At 37.5% G+C, this 24,233-nt stretch overlaps 1 pseudogene; it reads left to right on the top strand.

The window, feature by feature from the left end:
- The first annotated feature begins 369 nt into the window (after positions 1-369).
- On the top strand, positions 370-481 carry LOC118665619 (annotated as a pseudogene).
- Positions 482-24,233: the final 23,752 nt, after the last annotated feature.

Here is a 24,233-nt window from a genome sequence, read left to right as displayed (position 1 = left end):
TCAACCTCAAATACTTTTGCATACAATTTCTAAGAAGGAGTTATCCTAAAAATCACAATAGAATACATCCACTCAAAAATTTAACTTTGCTACAGTCCTATTTTCTGTATAAAGGACATATTCATATCCATATTTCCTCACTGTCCCAAATTACTTTTATATCTGCTTCCCATTGTCTCCAATCAACATATTTTATTTACTTGTTATTTCTTTTTTAATCTAGTGACATTTGCTAGCCTGTGTTCTGTTATTGTCATCATCATTTAGGTCTTTTTTGACACTAACTTTTTTGAGGCATCTGTAGAAGTTCATTGATCAAATTTCCTTCACTTTTACTTGTCTAAACAGATTCAAGTGAAATATATTTTAATCGCTTCTCGGCCTTTTGGCTAAGATCAAGTGTAGTATCTGTTCTTATCAGTTTAATATATTTTTAGCAAGAATACTACATAGGTGATAGTTTGTCCTTAGTGCATCACATTGGGAGGAACATCATGACAATTTGTGCCATTACCAGTCATGTTAAATTCAGACATTTGGTTAAGGTGCTGTCTGCCAGTTCATCCATTATGAAGGCGAGATGGTAGCTTTTCTTCCACTTTTAATAATCCTATCTAATAAAAGACAAAAAGAGTAATTGACCATACCTTTGCTACGCTTCCCATTGGCTAATCAGGGTGATATGCAAATTAATCGCCAACCAAGATGGCGACCAGCAGACACGCAGCTGAAGCGAGCAGGAGGCTTGCTTGCTCCAGTGATGGAGGAAGCCAAGGTTCTCCACCTGCCGCAGCCTGGCTCTGAGCTCTGGAAATGACAATGTTTCAATTATAGAAGGTAAATAAATCCCAGTATAAAAAAAATAAAATAAAATAAAAGAGAGGCTGGGAGCTTTAGTCGCTGGCCAGCCTAAAAACGGCCCTCAGCCCCTCACCCAGACTGGCCAGGAGCCTCAGTGGGGAACCCCACCCTAAAGGGGGTGTGGCCAGCCTGAAAACAGCCCTCAGCTCCTCATCCAGGCTGGCCGGGCACCCCAGTGGGGACCCCCACCCTGAAGGGGGTGTGACCAGCTGCAAACAGCCATCAGCCCCTCACCCAGGCTGGCCAGGCACCTCAGCAAGACCTCCACCCTGATCCGGGACACCTTTCAGGGCAAACCAGCTGGCCCCCACCCATGCACCAGGCCTCTATCCTATATAGCAAAAGGGTAATATGCAAACTGACCCTAACAGCAGAAAGACTGGAAATGACTGGTCACTATGATACACACTGACCACCAGGGGGCAGACGCTCAATGCAGGAGCTACCCTCTGGTGGTCAGTGTGCTCCCACATGGGGGAGCTCTGCTCAGCCACAAGCCAGGCTGATGGCTGCCAGTACAGCAGTGGTGGTGGGAGCCTCTCCTGCCTCCTCAGCAGTGCTAAGAATGCCTGACTGAGGCTTAGGTCTGCTCCCCGCTGGCAAGTGGACATCCCCTGAGGGCTGCCAGGCTGCCAGAGGGATGTCTGATTGCCATCTTAGGCCCAATCCCTCAGGGAGCCGGCCTAAGCCAGCAGGTGGTCATCCCCCGAAGGGTCCCAGACTGCAAGAGGGTACAGGCCGGGCTGAGGGACACCCCTCCTCCCCCCGCGAGTGCACAAATTGTTGTGCACCAGGCCTTTAGTAAAGTAACATTTGAGTTGACACTTTTATATTATCTTAAGCAGATAATCATTGCCAAATCAATTACTACAATGGATGTTGTGAAAAGATGGCTTCTTCTAATTTTACCTTTACTTCTACATGTATGATTTGATCATTTTCTATGGAAAGCTTTTCCTTTTCTCATTTATTTAGTGTTTATTTTTTAATATCCTTCCTCCTACAGTGAGATACCAGGTTCTCATAAACATATTTATATACTTTCTTAATAAGAAATATTTTTAGATTACTATACTAATAGCATAATCAAACTAAATCATATAAGTAAAGTAAAAATCTCTTCATAGTATGATTTGTTTTAAGATTGTGTCCATTAGGGTATACATATAACTTTACAAAATCCTTTTTCCTTTGTATTATTAATTTGATTACACTTAGTATCATTTATCTATATTTGTATACAAATTTAGGGGGTTTGTCTTTTTTTTTTTTACCCACCTTAATGTATAAATATTTTTGAATAGTTAAAATGTTAACCTTGTTCAAAACTCAAAACTATATAAAAAGACAAAGAAATCTCATGCTTTCTTTAATGTTTTCATTTCTTACCAAACTTTCAGTCTTGTCTCATTATTTTTTATTATATGCATAAAATTATATATCCTGATCCTTAAATAATATCTTGGCTAATGTAAAATGGCTTGTCTCCCACTTTCTTTAGTTTAATAAGTTATTTTTAAATGCTCAAATGTTGCCTTACTTTGTAGCTTGCTGCTGAAAAGTCCTATACCAATCAATTTTTTTTTTCTTTGTAAATGACATGATAGTTTTCTTGGAAACTCTGAAAATTTTATCTTAAAATCTAATAGTTTTAGTGATATATGTCTTGAAGTCCACTGTCCAGCATTAATTTTTCCTGGTTACATTAGATGCTCTCAAAATATAGTTTTGGACAACTGTATTCTAGAGAATTTTCTTTTATTGTAATCATAATAGTTTGTTTTTTATTTTAGGGGTTCCACTTACACATATGTTGGAACTCCATGGTCTAAATTCTATACTTATTTTTATTTTTCCTTTATATTTCATTTAACTTCTATTCTAAGGCTGATTTTCATCTTTTATTTTCATTACTGAAATTGAACAGCTCTCTTTTCACACACCTCATTTTTTTTTTTTTTTTTTTTTGCCAAATTCTATCATAAGATTTTGAATTTCTGGTTTAAAATTTGATTTTAATTTTTCTTTTATGGTTTTAATGTCTTATTTTCCTGACTAGAGTTATATTAGTAGGTAGACCACTATTAAGTGTTTTGGGCCACTTACTAGACTTCAAGAGAGAGGCTGAAGGTGTCCTCTTCTGCTGAAGTATAACAGGTAGGCTCTTTAATCAATGCTGTAATTTTGGGGGGAGTGAGGAGTAGCTGGGTAGGTATTATTGCTATTCCTTTAATCATAAGACCTTTCTTATACCTTACAAGCTAAATTACATATATATGTAAACACATATATAGACTAAGTGAATGAATACTGTTTCCATTGGTTCTCATAAACAATTCAATGATTGAGGAAGATGAAATTCATAGGGCTAGATAATTTGCCTAGATATGAATCCCATAACTAAAGTGTGGTTGAGCTAGGACTCAAATTTGAGTTCTCTAATGAAAAATCCTCTCTGCTTTCAATTACATGAAATGAGTTTTCCTCCAATTCCTAATTATAAATGAGTAAAACCCTTGCTAAGCATAGGATCCTACTCTATTAATTTATTAGCTTGATGAAGTGAAAAACCAGGGATCACGATTTCTAATTCTGAAAAAGGCACTAAACTTATATCTTCAATTTTCTGCACATTTAAAAATATTGATTTGTTCAGACCACCATCATTCTTGAGATCCAATTCAGCTGCATAAATTTGCAATGCTAATTTAAGTTTTAAAAAATCTGGTGGTTACAGATTCTATAATAGGTCAAAAGTTAGAAGAGTCATACTATGAGGTAATAATCCTAGAGCAAAGGTCCTATAAGAACATAGATTGCACTTAGTAATTTTTCTCAATGAGTATAAAACTTCTGATTCCATATCATTTTAAACAGACTAACAACTATATAGATAATTACAGTTTATTCACTACATTTAAATTGACTATCAAAAGTGTGGATGTTGTCTTATTTTAAAAGCCAAGAATTATAACAATATCCCCCACTTAAAAGGTATTTTGTAGTTTAGGAAGTACATTCATATGTATTATTTTTCTTCATGACAATCCTGGTGAGTGGATATTATTATCACCCATCACTTTTCATATGTTGAAACAAACTGAGAGGGGTTGCAAATCACTCAATGCCATTCAGCTTGTGGCCACGCTGGGTCCCATTTTGAGGCTTGAAATCCTTCCAAATTTGTAGCCTACTATGTAAGAGAGAAATACTTTCGATGACCAAACTCTGATAGAATACAGTTTGAGAGTAGTTCCACTTCTAAGAAAAGAGAGGAAAGTAACTGTTTATTGCTCTGTAATTCCAGTTTTCAAACTCCCCTCACCCTTGAGAGAGTCATAGGACTATCAAAAGACAAAATAACAAAGGAACCTCTAGAACATAGAAGTTGAATATATCTAATCTGAAACTAATTTAATAAGCAAAATATTACTCATTTTGGCAATAGAAAAATGTAGAGAAATTTTAGATATGTAAGTCAAGATCACTCATTTAATCTTTCCTGGAAACCAATAGTCAGTGGTAAAGGCCCATAGTTAATTTTAGTGTAGAAACTTTGGCATCCTTCACAGATTACAGATATAGATATTTTCTTAAAGCAAAAGAAATTTTTTTTCTTACTCTGTGCAAGAAATGTAGTCAATATTTTAGGGTATAAAAACATGAATAAGATACCATCTGACTCCCCATAGGGATTTGAAAACTATCAGGGGGGAGGGCATGCATACCACAAATAATGCAATATCTTCTCTATATGTGGGACTGTACCCAGAAAAAAGTTTTCATTAGGTTTCTCATGAGAACAAGTCAAATAAAGATGAAGTGGGATTGTGAGGTCCCTGGAAAAGTAGACTTCTTCCTGTACAACTGAAAGCAGATTGTCCTCAGGAAGAAGAGGTGAGACCCTTACACATGAGGGTATACCATGAATTAGATGATGCCATTTAACTGACCAAGGAGGGAAAGGGCAAGGAGTTCAACCATGAAGCTTACTGCTGCCAACTGAGTGGGAGAAAACTAAAGAGTAGATCTTGAGGGGTTGGGAGAAGGACATCTAGAAATACAATCTAAGAAGTCCCAGTCAGAGAAACAAAAAAGATCATGTAGTATACTATGGACCTCAAACCCAGTAACTCAGGTAGAAAAAAGAGATTGAAAGCATTCGCTATCTTCAGAGATTGGGGCTTCTATATATATAAAAGGCTAATATGCTAAGTGTCTGACCATCCAGGTAATGATGTCACATAGCAACGCCGAGCTTCCTCTCCCTAGCGCAGGGGTGGGCAACTCGAGGGCCACAATGGGTTCTTAAACTGGACCGGAGGGCTGGAACAAAAGCATGGATGGAGTGTTTGTGTGAACTAATATAAATTCAAAGTAAACATCATTACATAAAAGGGTACGGTCTTTTTTTTTTTTTTAGTTTTATTCATTTCAAACGGTAGTTTGCCCACGGCTGCCCTAGTGACTAGCCTCCTTGCAGTTTCTTCAGCCCAAGAACACAACTTGCTTTATAGTCAGATGCAAACATTTTACACTTTAACCAAATGTCTGTGAAGCATTTTCACGTGCCTCAACTCATCTCATTTGATCCTCACAGAAGTCCTGGAGTAGGTAGATAGGAAACTTGGTGGAATCCGATTTTCTTTTCATTAGCCAGAAAATGAAGATTTAGAAAGTTTAGAAACTTGACCCGACTGAAAAGAAGAAATGGTGGACCTTGAAAATGACTTCTTAAGTGTTCTCACTGTGCAGAATATAGTCAAATACTGCTGCAGTTAAATATTTTACCCTTTGTTCTCCCTGTGTGATCTACAATGATAATCTGCTTCGTGCTAATATTTATTGCTGTGTTGTTGACAATTACCTGAAAGAGAAGTTGGGGTGCTTCACTGGGCTTGAAAAGTTTTAGCTACATCAGAAAGCAGTTCTAATTAAGCAAGTTCATTCTATATCTATAAAAGGCTAAGATGGCTTGCGCATGCGTGATACATATAAAGCTCTCACTGGTGCCAATTGCATGCATGCGTATCCATCTGTCATTGTGGATCGTGAATTTGGTTGACACTTCTATTATAGAGAAAGGGCGAATAGCGATATTAAAATATTTCTTCTAATTAATTTCCTTTCAACGCGCACAAATCCATGCACCAGGCCACTAGTTACCTATAAAGAAGATAGTTATATATTTCACTGATATTGACAGGAGGTGAGGTGGAAACATTGGTAAATACTTTAGGAGAAAATCATAATAAAAGCATCTACCAGAGCCAGTTGAAAGGCAAAGGAAAGCATTCTTTTTTATTATGCTCCTCATCAGGGAGGACTATTCAAAGGCTAACCGAAGGTAAAAGCATATAAGAGATCTGTGTAAAACTGTTTTCTCTCATATCTTACTTGATGATGTGAGTCAAGTAAGTGAGGCAATTTACTTTGCACTTTGATTTGTGAGTGTGACAGTAAACTGGTATAGGAAAGTCTCACTACCTGCAATCTCCTGAAGATCTCAATGTCTTTGAACTACAGGACAGTGACATTTTGAACTACTTGTGATCAGTGACATTCAGTGCAATATGCATTTTCTAATATCCTAAATAATAAAAGGGTAATATGCAAATAGACTGAACAGAACAACCAAACAACCAATCAAAGTATAATATGCTAATGATATGCTAAGGCTACTCAACTGCTCGCTATGACATACACTGACCACCAGGGGCAGATGCTCCGACTGGTAGGTTAACTTGCTGCTGGGGTCTGGCCGATCGGGACTGAGCGAGATGGGGCGGACATGCCCTGAAGCCCTCCCATGGTCCCTCCCAGGCCCAGTCATACACCAGTGGGGTCCCTCAACCTGGCCTGAGCCCTCTCGCAATCGGGGACCCCTTGGGGGATGTCAGAGAGCCAGTTTCAGCCTAATCTCGCAGGCCACTCCCCTTAGGAGGGTGCCAGACTCAGGGCTCATGGCTGGTGAGTGCTGCTGTGGCAGTGTGAGCCTTTTCTGATTGGGACTGATTGGGTGCGAGCTCATGGAAGGTATAGTGAGGCAGGGATGAGCCGGAGGGGCAGATAGTAGCTTCAGGCAGCATTGGACTGAGGTTTTCGGCCCCATCCCTGCAGGCCACCCAGAGGGACCCCACCCATGCACGAATTTGTGTACCAGACCTCTAGTATTTAATAATATTATAATAACTATGCTTGGTGCAGTTGGATAATGGAAATACCAGTGGGAACACTTCATAAAGTATATGATTATCTGACTACTATGCTGTACACCTGAAACTAATACAAAATTATATTGAATGTAAGCTATAATTGAAAAATGTAAAAAAAAATAAAATAGGCAAGGATCTAGACTAGAGACAGGAGGTTTTACAAGAGCTCTGCTTTCCCAGGGAGTACTAAAAGGAAAGATGGGCCTAGGCCAGTGGTTGGCACACTGTGGCTCGCGAGCCACATGCGGCTCTTTGGTCCCTTGAGTGTGGCCACGAAGTTTCAATCACACTGTACGTGCGCGCCAGCACGTGGTATTTTGTGAAAGAGCCACACTCAAGGGGCCGCAGTTTGCCGACCACTGGCCTAGGCTTTCACTGACCATAAAAGTTTCCCCTGCCTATTAGCAGAGAAGGCCTTCTGGAAAAACTGTACTATCCTAACATAGTTATCTTTTAGGAAGTACTGAACCATGAAAAAGTCAGAATACTAAGCATTTAATGTAAAGACTCTCATTTAAACTCTAGTTATGATACCAACTCTGCGGTATAGTGTGCCCCCATTTTGAGGTCCAAAGGTTTAAGAACAAGATGATGTAACTAATTAGTACTCACAGTAAGAATCAAGATCAGTTCTTTCTGTCTTCAAAGTTTATACTCTTAAGCACTGCTCTAGGCTGACTTTAGGAAGTTCACATAAATATACTATAAGCTTTTTTTGTGCTGAGTCATAGGCAAATCATTTAGTATCGTTGTATCCTTTACAATCATCAGTGACCTGGATACCAGAGAGGAAAATAGAGGAAGGTAGGTAAGGAGGGATCAGAGTGCCAAATTCAAAGAGAAAGAGAGACGGTGTATGGTGGGGAGAGAGAAGAGTTTGAGAGATAAATTCACCCAAAGATGCCATCATGTAAGTGCTATAGGTATTGGTCCATTGGGCAGAGAGCTAACCCAGTACTCTCGAGGAAAGATTGGACTTCTTTCCACCATTATTTCAGATTTTTTCCTGCCTTTATCTGGCATATTCTCCTACATATACTCTGAGCATCTCTCAGAAACTCTTTTTTAATCCTCATCTGAGTATATTTCTCCATTAATTTTTAGAGAGAGTGGAAGGGAGGGAAAAGGGGTGGGAGAGAGAAATATTGATGTGAGAGAGGTTCATTAACTGGTTGCCTCCCACACATACCCTGGCCAGGGCCAGGAATCAAACCCATGACCCCATTCTCTGCTCTAACCACTGAGTAAAACCTGTTAGGGTCAGAGACATTTTTTTTTTATAATAGAAAAAAAAATGGGGTAAAGGAGGAAGAGAAAAAAAAAGAAGAAAACAGGGATAAGATATATTCTAAGACTATAATAGGTGACATAACCCAGAATCGTGGTTTTGATACAATTGCTAGGAATACCATATCATTTAGTATACATTTATAATCCAATCTCAACTGTTAGGCTTAAACTAAAGAGGCAGAAAATTCTAATACATATCATTCCAAATAACTCTCCCTATAGTCCAATAAGAAAAAGAAGTTTAAAGCAAATACAAGTGTTTATTTTTTTGCTTTGCTTCACTCGGCTAAGCTTTTACTAAAAGCTTTTAAACAAATGTTCCACTTCATGAATATAATTGAAATAACAAGAAGCCTACAAGGATAGGTTGAAATGAGACTAATACCTTAATCAATGGATTGTAAAGGTATAGAATAAAAGTACAACATGCAAGTTTCCTGTGTGGTAAGTAATTTTGCCTTGCTGAGTTTATCTGAAGGAAATAATCTATATGGTTCTTTAGATTGTTCCATTCATTAAATTTTGGCAAGAATTTAGAACACCAGATTTTTATAGCCTTATACTACAAAGAAAAGCAGAATTTGATAATTATTTAGCAAATTTCACCAATATGGGTATGTTTATGAAAAGGTGAACTCTGTGTGGTGAAAATGAAAGTCTCAAACCACAGAAAGTAGCTGAGTGTCATGATTCCATGGAGAGAACTGACTTTATAGTCACACAGATTCTAGATCAAATCCCATTTACAACAGTTATGTAATATGGAGGGAGTTACTCAGTTTTCTAAGTGTAAGCTTTCTCAAATGTACAATGGAAATAAAACATGTACAGATATTATAAATTTTAAAAATTACATATACATGTCTAAAATAGCTGGTGTTCAGTAACTGTAGTTTATTTTAATGTTGATACTATTATAATATCAGGAATTCATATGCAGATTTTTTAATTAATCATCAGTATCCTTCAAAACTGAATTGAAAGTTATTATGGGAGATACTGCACTATATTTAATGTCAGATTTTTTTCTATTTATTCGTACTTAAGCTAAATATATATTAGTAATAATAACAGTTAAATAAGTTCTGGGGAGTCAATTTAAAATGTGTTTCAGACCTTCAAATTTATGAAGGTCTACATAAGAACCTATCCATAGTGGTTATTGCTTGAGAGAATATTAAAAGGAAAGTGCCAAGTTTGGAACTTTTACTTTTCATCTACTAATAGGTAGTCGTTTTTTTCATCTTGAGGTGTGTGTGTGTGTGTGTGTGTGTGTGTGTGTGTGTGTGTGCGTGCGTGTTATAAATAACCTAACAAATGTTAGCAGTGTTCATTTTGGGGTGAGGAGTATTATGAATGTTACATATATTTTTAATTGTATTTTACTTAAATCTTGATAATTAGGAGTAGGAATTGTGGAATTAGACATATCTGGATTGTGGTTGTTCTGGTCACTTCTTAGCTCTTTCAGCTCATTGTTAACCTGTCTAGTACTCAGATTTCTCATCTCTAAAATGAGGTTAGTAATAATTTCTATCTAATGGGACTATAATGCAAATTAAATGAGGTCAAGATGAGATCCTGGCCTAGTAGCTCAGTTGGTTAGAGTGTCATTATGATATGCCAAGGTTGCAGGTTCAGGTTCTAGCCCCAGTCAGGGCAAATACAAGAATCAACCAATGAATGCATAAATAGGTTAAACAAACAAACAAAAAACACGTCAATGTCTCTCTTTTCCCCTTCCTCTCTCTCTCTAAAATCTATAAATAAAAATAAATAATAAATGAGATCATGTTGAGAAGGTACCAAGCACCATATGTTGATGGTGCATAATTAATGCTGAATAAAGAAAGGACATTATTATGTCCATAATGATCATGTATTAGTTTTATGATAAGCACTGATAAACTTTACTTTTAAAAATAAGTGACTAGCCGAAACCGGTTTGGCTCAGTGGATAGAGCGTCGGCCTGCAGACTGAGGGGTCCCGGGTTCGATTCCGGTCAAGGGCATGTACCTGGGTTGCGGGCATATCCCCAGTGGGGGATGTGCAGGAGGCAGCTGATCGATGTTTCTCTCTCATCGATGTTTCTAACTCTCTATCTCTCTCCCTTCCTCTCTGTAAAAAATCAATAAAATATATTTAAAAAAATAAAAATAAAAAAAATAAAAATAAGTGACTATATAAAATATAACAAATTATAAATTATCACCAACACAACCACCTCCAAAAATAACATGTGTAGCAGTTCACCAAAGACATGATAAGCAACTTCTGCTCTGTAGAATCAGTCCCTTCACTGTAGTCATGACCAGTCCTCACATCCAATCAGCCTGAGAATCAATCCCTCCCATTGATGTACCGATAGCAATCAAGGCTCAACTATAACAGGAAGGCACACACAACCCACACAAGGGACACAATGGAGCACCCAGCTCAGGTGACCTGGGAGACTGCATCACTGAGCCCCATAGGAGAACTACTATATAAGGGAACTCTACCAAGGCTGGGATATGTTGCATTTCCTGAATGAAATATTTCCCAAATGGAAGAACAGGACAAAACTTTAGGGGGGGGGGGGGGGGGGGAACTAAACAAAATGTAGACAAGCCATCTACAAGATACAGAATTCAAAACACTGGTTATTAAGGCTGCTCAATGATCTCAGTAAGAACTGCAACAAAGAGATAGGAAACAAACAAAAAAAATGAAAATAGAAAACAAAAAAGAAAAAACTAGTCAGAAATGAAGACTACAATAACTAAAATGAATACATTAGAGGAAATCAATAGCAGATTAGATAAATCAGAGGATCAAAACAGAAATTTGGAAGATAAGGTAGGAGAAAATACTCAATTAGAACAGAAGAGAGAGAGAGAGAGAGAGAGAGAGAGAGAGAGAGAGAGAGAGAGAATCCAAAAAAATGAGGACAATTTAAGGGGACAAGATCAAGCATTCCAATATTCACATCATAGAAGGAGCCTGGAGAGGAAGAGAGAGGGAGAAGGGGAGGGGAGGGGGAGGGGGGAGGGAGAAAGAAATGGGGAGGAGGGGGGAGGGAGAAAGAAATGGGGAGGGGGAGGGGGAGAAAGTGAAAACATATTTGAAAAAAAATGATGACAGAAAACTTTCCTAACCTAGTGAAGGAAATAGACAAGCCCAGGAACTGCAGAGAGTAGCAAACAAGTTTAACTCAAAAAGGTCCACACCAAGACATATCATAGTAAAATGTCAAAGGTTAAAGAAAAAAGATAAAATCTTAAAAGCAGCAAGAGAAAAGCAATTAGTTACCTACAAGGGAGCTGCCATAAAACTGTTAGCTGAGCCGAAACCGGTTTGGCTCAGTGGATAGAGCGAAGGGCCTGCGGACTGAAGGGTCCCAGGTTCGATTTTGGTCAAGGGCATGTACCTGGGTTGCGGGCATATCCCCAGTAGGAGATGTGCAGGAGGCAGCTGATCGATGTTTCTCTCTCATCGATGTTTCTAATTCTCTATCTCTCTCCCTTCCTCTCTGTAAAAAATCAATAAAATATATTTAAAAAACAAAAACAAAAACTGTTAGCTGATTGCACAACAGAAACTTTGCAGGACTGAAGGGATTGGCATGAAATATTCAAAGAGATGAAAAGCAAGAATCTATAATCAAGATTATTTTACCCAGCAAAGCTATCATTTAGAATCAAAAGGACATATAAAGAACTTCCCAGGCAAAAAAAAAAAAAAAATCTAAAGAAGTTCATCACTACCAAATAAGTATTACAAGAAATGTTAAAGGAAATTTTTTAATAATAAAGAATAAATATATTAAAAATATGAATAATAAAATGACAATAAAACATACCTACCAACAATTCCTTTAAGTGTAAATGGATTAAATCTTCCAATCAAAAATGAATAAGAAAACAAGACCCTTACATATGCTGCCTACAAAAGACTCACTTCAGTCTCATTTCAGATACATAGACTAAAATTAAAGGGATGAAAAAAGATATTTCATTAAAATGGAAACAAAATGTTAGGATAGCAATTCTTATACCAGATAAAATTACCTTTAAAACAAAGGCTATAACAAGACACAACAAAGGACCCAGCAATTCTGCTACTGGATATTTGTCCAAAGAAACACAAAACACTAATTCAGAAAGACATATGAACCCATATGTTCATTGTAGCATTATCACAACAATCAAGTTTTGGAAGCAAACTCAATGTTCATCAATAGAAGAATGGATAAAGAAGTGGTACATGTATACATTGGAATATTACTCAGCCATAAAAAAGAATGGAATCTTGCCATCTGCAATAACATAGATGAAACTAGAAGGTACTATGCTAAGTGAAATAAATCAGACACAGAAGGACAAATACCATATGATTTCACTTATATGTTGAATCTAAAGAAAACAAAATAAGTGACCAAACAAAACAGAAACAAACTCATAGATACAGAAAACATTCTGCTAATTGTCAGGTGGGAGGGACATTGCAGGGAATGGGAATGGGTGAAAAAAAGAAAGGGATTGGGAAGTACAAATTGGTTGTTACAGAACAGTCATGTGGATTAAAAGACAGTATAAGGAATATAGTCAATAATATTTCAATAGTTATGGTGTCAGATGAGTGATAGATTTACCAGGGTGATCACTTTGCAAGTGACATAAATATCTCATCACTATGTTGTAAACCTGAAACTAATATTGTATGTCAACTGTAATTGAAAAATTAAAATATATATATATATAGGCAACTGAACATCCGAACAACCAGTCGCTATGATGTGCACTGACCACCAGGGGACAGATGCTCAACTCAGGAGCTGCCCCCTGGTGGTCAGTGCACTCCCATAGCCAACCTCCCACAGTCCCTCCCCCAAGCTGGCTGGCTCCGATCGGGACTGGGCGAGATGGCCCTGATCACTGGCCAGGCCAAGGGACCCCACCTGTGCACAAATTTGTGCACCGGGCCTCTAATATTTTAATAAAAGATGTGGTTAACTATAAGAAACCAATCATAAAAATCTAGGCCTGTCTTTGGTATTCTGTAACTGAGGGCAAAGTTGGCCTAATATGTTGTAAATGAAGTGGGACTATAGTGGTTTTAAAAGTTCTAAAAATAGTTCCAAGAAGGATCCCCTTAAGAGAAGCTTAACCAATTTTATAATTTTCTCACTAATGGCTGGCCCTTTGTTTTATACCTGGCCCTTTGTTTTATACCTGAGCATCCATTACCTGGAGTTATCTGAAACTATTCAGATATTTGATAGTTTCCTTGTTGAGATCTATTTCCCTATATGTTAATAAGTCTCCAAGGAGGCATCATCTCACTAATAACCTCATTCCATATAACATAAATACAATAACATGTTCCAGGCTTGTGTTTTCTCATTGTAGAAACTTTGAGTTGTCATCACTTTGAGAAGTTCACATTTCTACCTTACAGCTGCAGTGAAATCTGACAGTAATTAAAAACAGGTTAAAAGATGACCATTTGTCTATGTCTGAAATGCCAAACCAAGCAGTTAGTTTAGAAAGTAACTGCAAGGAACTACAAAATATTCTTGCTATGTTACCCATTATCATACCATGTGAGCTAAACATAATGCCTTACTTCTGCAGACACAAAAACTATGTGAGAATGAAAATAGTTTGTTTATAAAAAAAAAACCAAAAAAAAAAACTGAATTGTCTGGCTCCCTCTTATTTGTATCGTCTAGTTTGTCATCGGTTGGGGTGGTGTATTTGTATTGTACTGCTTCTGTAACAACTTATCATTACCTTCGTGCAGTGGTTCTCAACCTGTGGGTCACAACCACTCTGGGGGTCGAACGACCCTTTCACAGGGGTCGCCTAAGACCATCGGAAAACACATATATAATTCCATATTGTTTTTGTGATTAATCACTATGCTTTAATTATGTTCAATTTGTAACAATGAAATTGGGGGTCACCACAACATGAGGAACTGTATTAAAGGGTCACGGCATTAGGAAGGTTGAGAACCACTGCCTTAGTGGCTTAAAACAACATAATCAATTATCTTGAAGTTCTGGAGGTCAGAAGTCCAAAATTAGTTTCACTGACCTAAAATCATGATGTAAGCAAGGCTGGCTCCTTCTGGAAGCTCTGAGGGGAAAATCCATTTTCTTTTTGTTGTTTGTTTGTTTGTTTGTTTTTTGCTTTTAGAGTTTACTTACATTGTTTTCCTTGTGACCCCTTTGCTCTGACTACTCTTACTCTCTTGCTTCTATCTGCATACTTCCTACTACTGACTTCTTGCCTTCATCTTATAAGGATACTTGTGTTTACATTAGTCTCCTTTCCATTTGTCATGCAAGGTGACATATTCACAGATTTCAGGAATTGAAATATGGACAACTTTTGGAACAGGGCCTACCTCAGGCACAAAACCATGGCTGAACTGTGGTTTTTGCAATAATTCCTGGTAAAGCGGAAAAACTGTATAACACAAAAGCCCAATAATCAGAGGAGAACAATAAACGATGGACTGGGAGGGAACAAAAAAGTCTCTCCAAACTGGATGACTGATGGGTGGCCAAAGATTTGCTGAAAATTGATGCTCTTCATACACAGCAATTAAGAAAGGACTGCTTTAGGCTCACACACCAATGATACAGCTTCCTGGCACTGGAGAAACTTGTGCTCACAGGGGTCAAAATCCCTCAATCCCATCCAGGCCTCTGAATGGCAGATTTCTTTCTCACTGTATGTCTCCTCCTGTGTCTCTTGGTCCTTCGCATTAGTCTATAGTTTAGAGATAACTCACTCAGCTATAGCAAGAACTCCCTTTCCTTCTCATTCTTAGACCAAATCTTTAGTTTTCCCGAATAGATTTTTCTAGCCATTGTTTTACTATCCTAGAGTGGGCACTCACTCAAGCTGTTCAGTCTGGAGAACGAAAGAGAGACTTCCGGTACCAAGGTAATAAATAAGCTGCTAAACCTGAAGGTTGAAGTGGGGAAACATCAGTCTTTTAAACTATTATCTTTTGATATTTGTTTCAGATGGAAAAATACAACAAACAAGTAAATAAACTGAAACACATGTAAAGATGTCATTAATATTTTTAGGATGAAATGCATAAAGAAACTTACAGAAAGAAACTCAGAAGAGTGGGAAAAGGAACTGATCAGAAGATCTGAGTTCTTCTCTGGCTCTGGCACTGACCAACTCTGAACTCTGCCAGTAAACCAAAATGTTCTTAGCCTCGGCTTCCTTTCCTTTAATATGTAGCTTATAATAAAAATGACTTTGAGAATTATGTGAGCTGATTTATCATCTACAAGAAAAGTACACAGATGGCCTCATATCAATTCTTCTTTTGGTTCTGAAACTTTATTGTTAAAAAATGTAAAGTGATAGGATTAAGTGACTAGAAACTGTGATTTGTTCATGAAAAGAAATTTTTTAAAAAGGTAAACTTTGAAATATTTTAAAAATAGCTTTGAAAAATGTTTGAGCAGCCAAATAAATTTTGTTATGGCATCATATTGTACACCTACACACATAAAAATAGTTAATAACACAGTGAGAGATTATAAAGTTTTATGTACAACCTCCCTGAGAATAGGCATAGTAGTAGTTCCTTGATAGTCAAAGATATTTGGTACTAGAGAAAGGTTTTTGAAAGCGAATCCACTTAAAATGAAAATTAAATCTTAATATAAGTATTGAAAAAATAATTTTTCACTGAAACTTTATTTTATTATGTTATATTAAAATCTTTAAAGTGAGTTTGTTTTATTTAATGTGAAAAAAGTATAGGTTATAATGCAACTCTGAAATAACTTTTTAGAAAAAGAAAATCTTATTGGTCAGTTAGGAAAACAATATTTGATAAAAGTTAGAATATCTTTAACTTAATATTTCATTTTACAGCATGATTATGAAGAGAATTTTGTCTAGAGAGTTCTTTAATCCCTTTGGTCATCAATTTTTCTGTTCCTATATTTTTACATTAATGTATTCAATCTTTTAACAGAAATGTATTGCAAGTCTCTTATATAGGTTTAGTAGTGGATAAAATTGCCTAAGTTACTCTCTCTGTCTTTGTAGAAAATATGGACAATACATGAATGAATTCATAAGTAGAATGTCATGTCGGCAACTCTACCTAAGGAGAAAAAAAAGTGGTGAAGCAAATCGAGAAAGTCAACAGTGACATCATGTGCTGCTATGGGCTAAAGAAGGAAGGCCTCTCTGAGGAGGGAGGACTGACTTGAGCCTTGAAGAAAGGGACTGTGCTATGTGAAGGCCTTGGGAATAAAATTCTAGGCACAAGAAACAGGGAGGCCAAGAGTCCTGAGGTAGGAACAAGTTAATGTGTTTGATGAACACTGAGGACACCAGCATGGTGTGAAGAGTAAAGGGAATAAGAAACATGACAAGAAGTTATAGTTTAGAAAAGTATTCAATGGAGCAATCATGTAGAGAAATAAATAGGGTTGGAAATAATTGGTGGACTTACAGCAAGGAAATGACATAATTTGCTGAAAATGCATTATAGAGGGGCAAGAGGAAACATGTGGACCTCCAGCTGAAACTATTGCAGAAGTCTGAGAGCTGATGGTGGCTGAGACTAGGATTAAAAGGGGAGGGTTATAACATTGTTTAGATTTGATATATTTTTCAAGGCAGAGACAACAGAATTTGTCAAATGATTGTCTATAGGGAGCAAGAGGAAGTCAGATGTTAAAAGAGATTCCTAACATTCTGGTCTTAAAGCACTATTGAAAGATGAGGCTGTTTATGAGCTGCAGAACACTGGTGTAAAAGCACATTTTGTTTTGGATACTAAATGTTTAAGACTTTCTATTCAAATGTCACCTATTCATTGAGAATTCTTGAGTGCAACATATAAACAACATTCACATCTTAGTACTTCATATTCTCTCCTTGATACATTCATACACATTATGTATACTATTATATATACATATATGGACATTTACATGCATATATATAAATATAATATTTAAAATATCAAGTAGATTTATACATATCTATATATCTTCTGCAATAGAATTGTAAGCCCATGAAAAGAGGGAGTTTTGACTGTATTATTCACAATAACCAAATACTTAGCATTAGGATTGATGGTACATATAGCAAAAAGCAAATAGATATTTTTGAAGTATTTAATCTATAAATTTAGGATATTTATATTATAGGAGTTTTATTTATATTTACTTAGGTTTCTGAATTTGTAAGGTTATAGGGAAACAAAAATCTTCACGCTGGAAAATGGTACTCATAAATTGACTACTTTAAAGTTAGCCATTGTTTACTTAATCCTAAAACATACTCTTACATGTTGAATCAATATTTCTACCAGTCTCTTTCAATAATTTACTGTTGTTTCAACCTTCTGACACAACTAGCTAAATTTAACATAAACAGTGTTATGTGACATGGAAAATATTATAAAGAAGCGAACACTTAGGAAGCCAGAGCTAACTTAGTAGTCATCTAAGTGGAAATGTTGAGTAGACAGCTGGATATAGAATCCAATAAATATACGGAGGAATGGAGGCTAGAGTTATAAATTCAGGAGTCACTAGCTTACAATCCGTCCAAATATTTTCATTTCAAAGGCTTATTTAGTGCTGTTTATTCTCTCTTTCTCAATTGATAAATTCCTGGTCTATAAACTGCAGATATTCATCAATATTACAATAATCAGCTCTGGCTTCACATTTAAATGTAACCGAAAGTGTTAAATATTCAATTATAGCATTTGCTCCTATAGTTCTTTCCCCATCTTTTGCATTGAATCATTAAATACCTACTTGTTCTTCATTAGAACCTTAAATGATGTCCAAACAAAACAAAAAATCTTTTCCTTTCAGAATTTTTAGACATGGAGGCAAGAAATAAAAAGCATGAGTGAAATAGGCAGACTATAAATGAATAGAATGAAAGCGTAAGCACAAAGTAGCAACATGGCAATTTAGTTACTATCATATCATAGGATGTAATTCACTTCGCATTTCCAGCTGATTCTCCCAAGGATGCCATTTAAGATACAGCCTATTACATACAGTCTTGACACTTATTGAACTGCTTGTAGCCATTCCCTTTAGACTCAAAATAGTTTCCATATTTTAGAGCCTATGCCTTTTCTGCCTGTGTTTCTATAATGAAAATGGTTCATTCATTCTTTCCTCAAAAATTCTAGCATCTTAGCATTCTTTTTAGAAAGAAATTAATAATTATTCCAAATAGAAGACATTCTTCATGCCTCACCAATTTATCCCCCTGAACATTTATCTTCCTTGCTTAAAATTTTGCAATAATCCTCCACTGCCTCTAAAATAAAGGCATAAACATCCATCCAAAATTAATCAAACACTATATCACCAACTATGTAGGTTCTCCCAAATGACTTTCTAACAAATTAAATATTATCTAAGAAAAAATAAACACATACCTTTGATCTCTTTCTTCTCATTACAACCGTATTATTTATTCTTTACATGTAATTAAATTGTATATGTTTTTGGAGTTTCATTTTTACTCCTCATGAAGCTAGGCAAAAATTTCTGAGGGAGGTCTCTCTGTATTTTGAACTTATACTTTAATGTATACTTAGCTATATGTGACTATATAAATGTAAATTTAAATGAAATTATAAACTCAATTCCTTCATCAAATTTAGTAACATGTCATTTCCTCAGTGATTTCATGTGGGTAGTGGCTACCATAGTGGACATGCAGGTCAAAGGGTTGGTAATTAAGATAGGTACCTCTTGACATTTGGAAAATGTCAATGGAACTGAATTTTTGAATTTTAGTAAAATAAAGGAGTCAAGTGGGTGAACAGCCACTTTCTCATAATTGAATGGCTGATTTCAAAGATATAAGTTGGTCTCTGTCCCCAGAGGTCAAAGTTAGAAACTATAAGAAAATGGATTTCAGCTCCATATTAGAAACAATTTACTCTCAAGACCATAAAGTGGAAACACATCTTCAGGAGCATAAAGTGGAAGATTCCGTAGTAGAACTGTTTATAGGAGATGTGAGCCCTGGAAGAGTGGTGAGGTTATGATAAGGAGGGAAGAAGAAATTAACCAAAGAACTTATATGCATACTAGAGGCCCAGCGCGAACAAAATCGTGCGCGTTTAGGGTCCCTAGGCCTAGCCTGGCTTCCATCGCATGGCCTCTACCGTCCTGCAACACTACATGAAGCTCCCCACCCCGGGACACTCCACTATGCTCATGGCCCCTCGACTGCTCTGCAAGGCTCCCACCGCCCTGCCATGCTCCGCGAAATTCCCCCCGCCCCGCCCCTGCTCCAGGACCCAGGACAGCACTTCCGCCCGCTGGACAGTCCCCGCCCACCAGAGCCTGCTGCACGTGCAGCCTGGCGTTCAGTAGTCTGTTCGGTCGTTTTGGACGTTATGGCCCTTGGCTCTTAGATAGATAGATAGATAGATAGATAGATAGATAGATAGATAGATAGATAGATAGACAGACAGATAGATATGCAGAACCCATGGACACAGACAATAGTGCCATGAAATCCTGGAGTGGGGGAGCGTGGTGAGGGGATCAGTGGGAGGAAAGGGGATTTACTGTAATACTTTCAATAATAAATATAATTTTTTAAAAGATCCATGTTGGTATTAATGATGTTAGTGTCATGAGTTGCCAGTGAAAGACAACATATTTTTCTTAAATTCTCCAGAGAAAGGAATTATCTATGAACACTGAAACATATACTTCTCAGCCCCAACTCGTGATTACTGAACTAAAATTTCTGGGAAAAACAACTGATAAGTTTTAGAAAACTGGGAAAAAAGAGGTAAATGATACAATTCTATCAATGATGCCAATCAAAGGGGACAACATTATTTTGCAAAGGTTTTGTGTAATAGAAAGACCTCTAGCTGTATCTGTAAAAATAAGCAAAAGCCTAAAAAAGTGGAAAAAAGAGAAAATACAGTTCAGAAGTCTTGCCTGAGGAATGACTATGGCATATTCATTGCCTTTAAATTTTTTTTTAACTGTGATTAAAAAAAAAAAAGAATATATCCTCTTCCAAGAAAAGTTTACATTTTAAAAGGTATGCCCAAGTAATAAACATAAGCAAATAAAATGCTAATGACATCTTAAAAGTACACCAGACCTTCGGAAGGAAAGCTGGAGTTACTAGATTGACTCAAGCGTGATAGGAGTGTAAGTAACATGCAAACCAACATGTGGTTTAAGAGGAAATTAAATATTTTTGAAAACAGTGACAATTTTGGAGTTACTGTAAGATTCGGCATCATTAAAGAAACCACGCACAGTATTTGCTGAGCTGGAATAAATGTACCCATGTGGTTATACAAGAGAGGAATAATGAAAGAAGTTAGAAACAGAAAGAGACAAGGGTCTATTACTAATGGCTTCAATTTAATCCAATAGACAATCATTTACTGAGTGACTACTCTGCCCAGCACTGTACAGTATGCCAGCAGAGAAAAAAAGATTTTATTAAATTGCAGTCTTTATGTGCTCATTAATTTGAAAGTGGAAAAGTAAATGTTTTTGGATGATAATTAACATAATTGTGGGATCTGGGTGTGGGGATATAAAGGTTTCCTGTAATATAATAGTGTTCTTCTAGCACACCTCAAAGTGTGTCTCTTGAATCAGAATTCAGTGATTGTGACCCACAGACTGAATCTATTGATGGAAACTGAAATGTAAATAGAGCAACCACTCAAAAATGTATAATGTCCTTGATATTTTCAGGAAATGGATTATGCCCCTACCTTATTCAGATCCTCTGATTTTTTTTTTTTTTTTGGGGGGGGGGATATTATGGTCACATTATTATTTTTCTATTTATTTTTCACCAAGTTCAGGCAGGTCTTAATTACATAAAATGAACTAGAATCATCATAACCAATATTGGTAATGGAAGTGAGACAGTAGGTGACAAATGACAATAAAAGTAGGAAAGGTTCTGGTTAGCCTTAGTCATTCCAAAGGGAAGAAGCTACCAGCACTTAGTGATTTTCATTATCCTTCTGAACCATCTGGTGCAACATTAATCTGAAATATGATTTAACAGACCCACAATCATACCTTCTACAAAATGGGAGATATATATATGGATATTTCATTGGGTATTTTCATTGAAGGCTGAACTCGATTATCTCTCTTGTGAATTTTTTTTAATTCAATAACATTTTACTTTGAATTTTCTAGATACTAAGGCATTATGCCAAGCATGGGGATACAGAGAAAATTAAGACATCCTCCCTTGTGTCAAGAATTTCACAATCTTGTAAAAGACACTTGAAAACTAGCAACCACAATACTCATTAGTTCTTCAAACTAAAAAATATCAGGTAGCAAATGTATGCTAGGAACCATGCCAGATGTTAGAGGTGAAGTGATGGTTAAGTGTGATAAACAGAATAATGCCCCATCTATGATGTCTATGTCATCATTCACACAACCTGTGAATACATTACCTTATGTGGAAAAAGGAACTCTGATGGGCTTAACCTAAGGATGCTGAGTTTGACAGATTATCCTGGATTATCCAGGTGGGCTGAGCATAATCCCACATGAATCCTAAAAGTAAAAAGAGGAGGTCAGAGAAAGATCTGAAGATTCTATGCTGCTGACTTTGAAGATGGAAGAAGAGACATGAGCTAAGGAATGGTAGCTGCCTCTAAAAACTGGAGGAGAGAAGGAAACAGAATCTCTCCAGAAGTAATACAGCCCTATGGGCAGCTTGATTGCAGCCCAGTAGACCCATTCCTAACCCCTAGAACTATAATAAGTTTCTGTGCCTTTAGGCCACCACATTTGTGATAGCTTGTTACAGCAAAACAGAGAATTAATACAGTCATAGTGGTTACAGGCAAGCAAATAAACTCATGAGAAAAGCAGATATGTGAAAGTACTGTATAATACAATGGATTAAAATACTGGGATTCATAATCAGCAGTGACAAAGTGTGAGTCACAGTAGTCTTCAGAGAATAGGTGATGTTGTAACTGGGTCCTGAAGAATGCCTGTGAGTTACTTAAAAACAACAGAAAAGTCACCTCAGGCAAAAGGAGGAGCACATGAAAATGGTCAATGGTGTCAGACTACTACAGCTTCAAAAGACAAGAGAAAATTCAGTGTAAAATTCAGTGTAAGAAAAGGGAGGGAATGGCAAGTAACGAGAAAGGACATCATACTCCTCAACTCCAGGAGGCCCATTCACCCAGAACCTATGTGAATGTCTGAGCACCACCCAACCTACAGAGACCATGATGTGTGTGTGGCCCACTAGTGGAGCACTGAGGCTGCCCCAGTGAACAAGCTGATGAAGAAGTCTGTGCCAGGCTGAGTTCGGCTCCTCATACCAATGCTAGAGGCCCAGGTGTGAAATCGCCGCGGCCCTGCTCACCAGCGTGCGTGGCCCTGCCCACCCGCGTGTGCCTCACCTCACTCATATCCCTGCCCACCCGCACCCCAGTCGCCCTGCCCGCCTCGCCCACCTGCGCATGACCCACCCACCCACCCACAGCCCCGCTTGCAGCCCTGCCCACCCATGCGCATCCCAGCACACACCCAGCTCCCTGCCGCCCAGCCATGCTTGCAGCACCCCCCACCCGCACATGCCTCCCCGCTGCCTCGCTGCACCGCCACCAGCCTTGCTGAGATCGGAACCTGTGGGCCACCGGGGAGGGACCGACCATGCCGTGTGAGCCCCTCTCCGGGGCCACAAGTGGCTCGTGGGCCAGGGAGAGGGACCGAGAGGTGCTCCTTCTGGTGACCGGTCGTTTGGTCATTAGGTCATTAGGGCCTTACGGCCACTGGCCTTTTATAATATAGATAAATAATGCGGATCTGCCTCACATTCATTAGGGTACTGCAAATGAATGTTTAGGAAACAAGCCTCATGAGCAGATCTAGATTTAAAAGGATAACACAGATGGAAAGGCAAGGGATGTACTGCAGTGCTAAGAGCCAATGCCCAAGCTATGTTTTTATATGCCATACACATCCAAACCATCTTAAGTAATTATAAGGGGCACATGAAGAGGGCCCTCAAGAATTTTCAAGCCCCCAAACCATGTTTTTTGAGCTGAATTTCTTGGTGATATATACTTCAATTAGTAAGTGAAACATTAAGTTGGTAAATGGGATAGTTTTTCAGTCTTAAAACACTTTGTGTGTCATTTATTTTGCTTCAGATCTCTGTTTTGCCTCATACAGTAAGACAAAATTATTAAGATGAAACCAACAACTGTTTTCCTGCGAATTTTATTGACATTTTGTACTCAGGGTAAAGGTCATATCAAACTGTCAGATACTTCACTGATTGGTTATACTTTCATTTAATTTACGTTGCTCATCTTTGACCTGCACTGGGATAACTGCCAGTTGCCTGCTGGGAGCTGCCACACTTATGGTGTCGGCACCAGTTGAGGATGCAGAGATTCAAAGGTTTGTTTTGGCCCAACTCATTTCACTGTTCATCTTGTTCTCTTGATCTTAAAAAGAAGAACAGAAATTCTAACCTTTGTAACCTTACAGGAATATTCAATACTCTGCCTAAGTGATAGAAAGAGAAATGTTCCAACACATTTGGACTTCAGGCCATTTTTATACCCTATGATCATAAGAATTTTTTAAAACATATGCACTTTTAACTGGATGAAAGAACCAGGAGGAAAAACTTGGTGGTCAATGCAGATGACCATTTGATTTTGCACACAAGTAGTGAAAGTTTTCTTCAGTATGGAAGGAGAAGTGAGGATGAGCATTATATTAAATATATTATTAAAAGAGGTAAAAAATATATTAAAGCTACATGAGTCACAAGGGTCTGAAAGTGTTCTTTTCCTTTCTA

The sequence above is a fragment of the Myotis myotis genome, unplaced genomic scaffold (assembly GCF_014108235.1).
Source record: "Myotis myotis isolate mMyoMyo1 unplaced genomic scaffold, mMyoMyo1.p scaffold_m19_p_10, whole genome shotgun sequence".
NCBI lineage: Eukaryota > Metazoa > Chordata > Mammalia > Chiroptera > Vespertilionidae > Myotis > Myotis myotis.
This window is presented reverse-complemented; position numbering and strand designations above follow the sequence as displayed.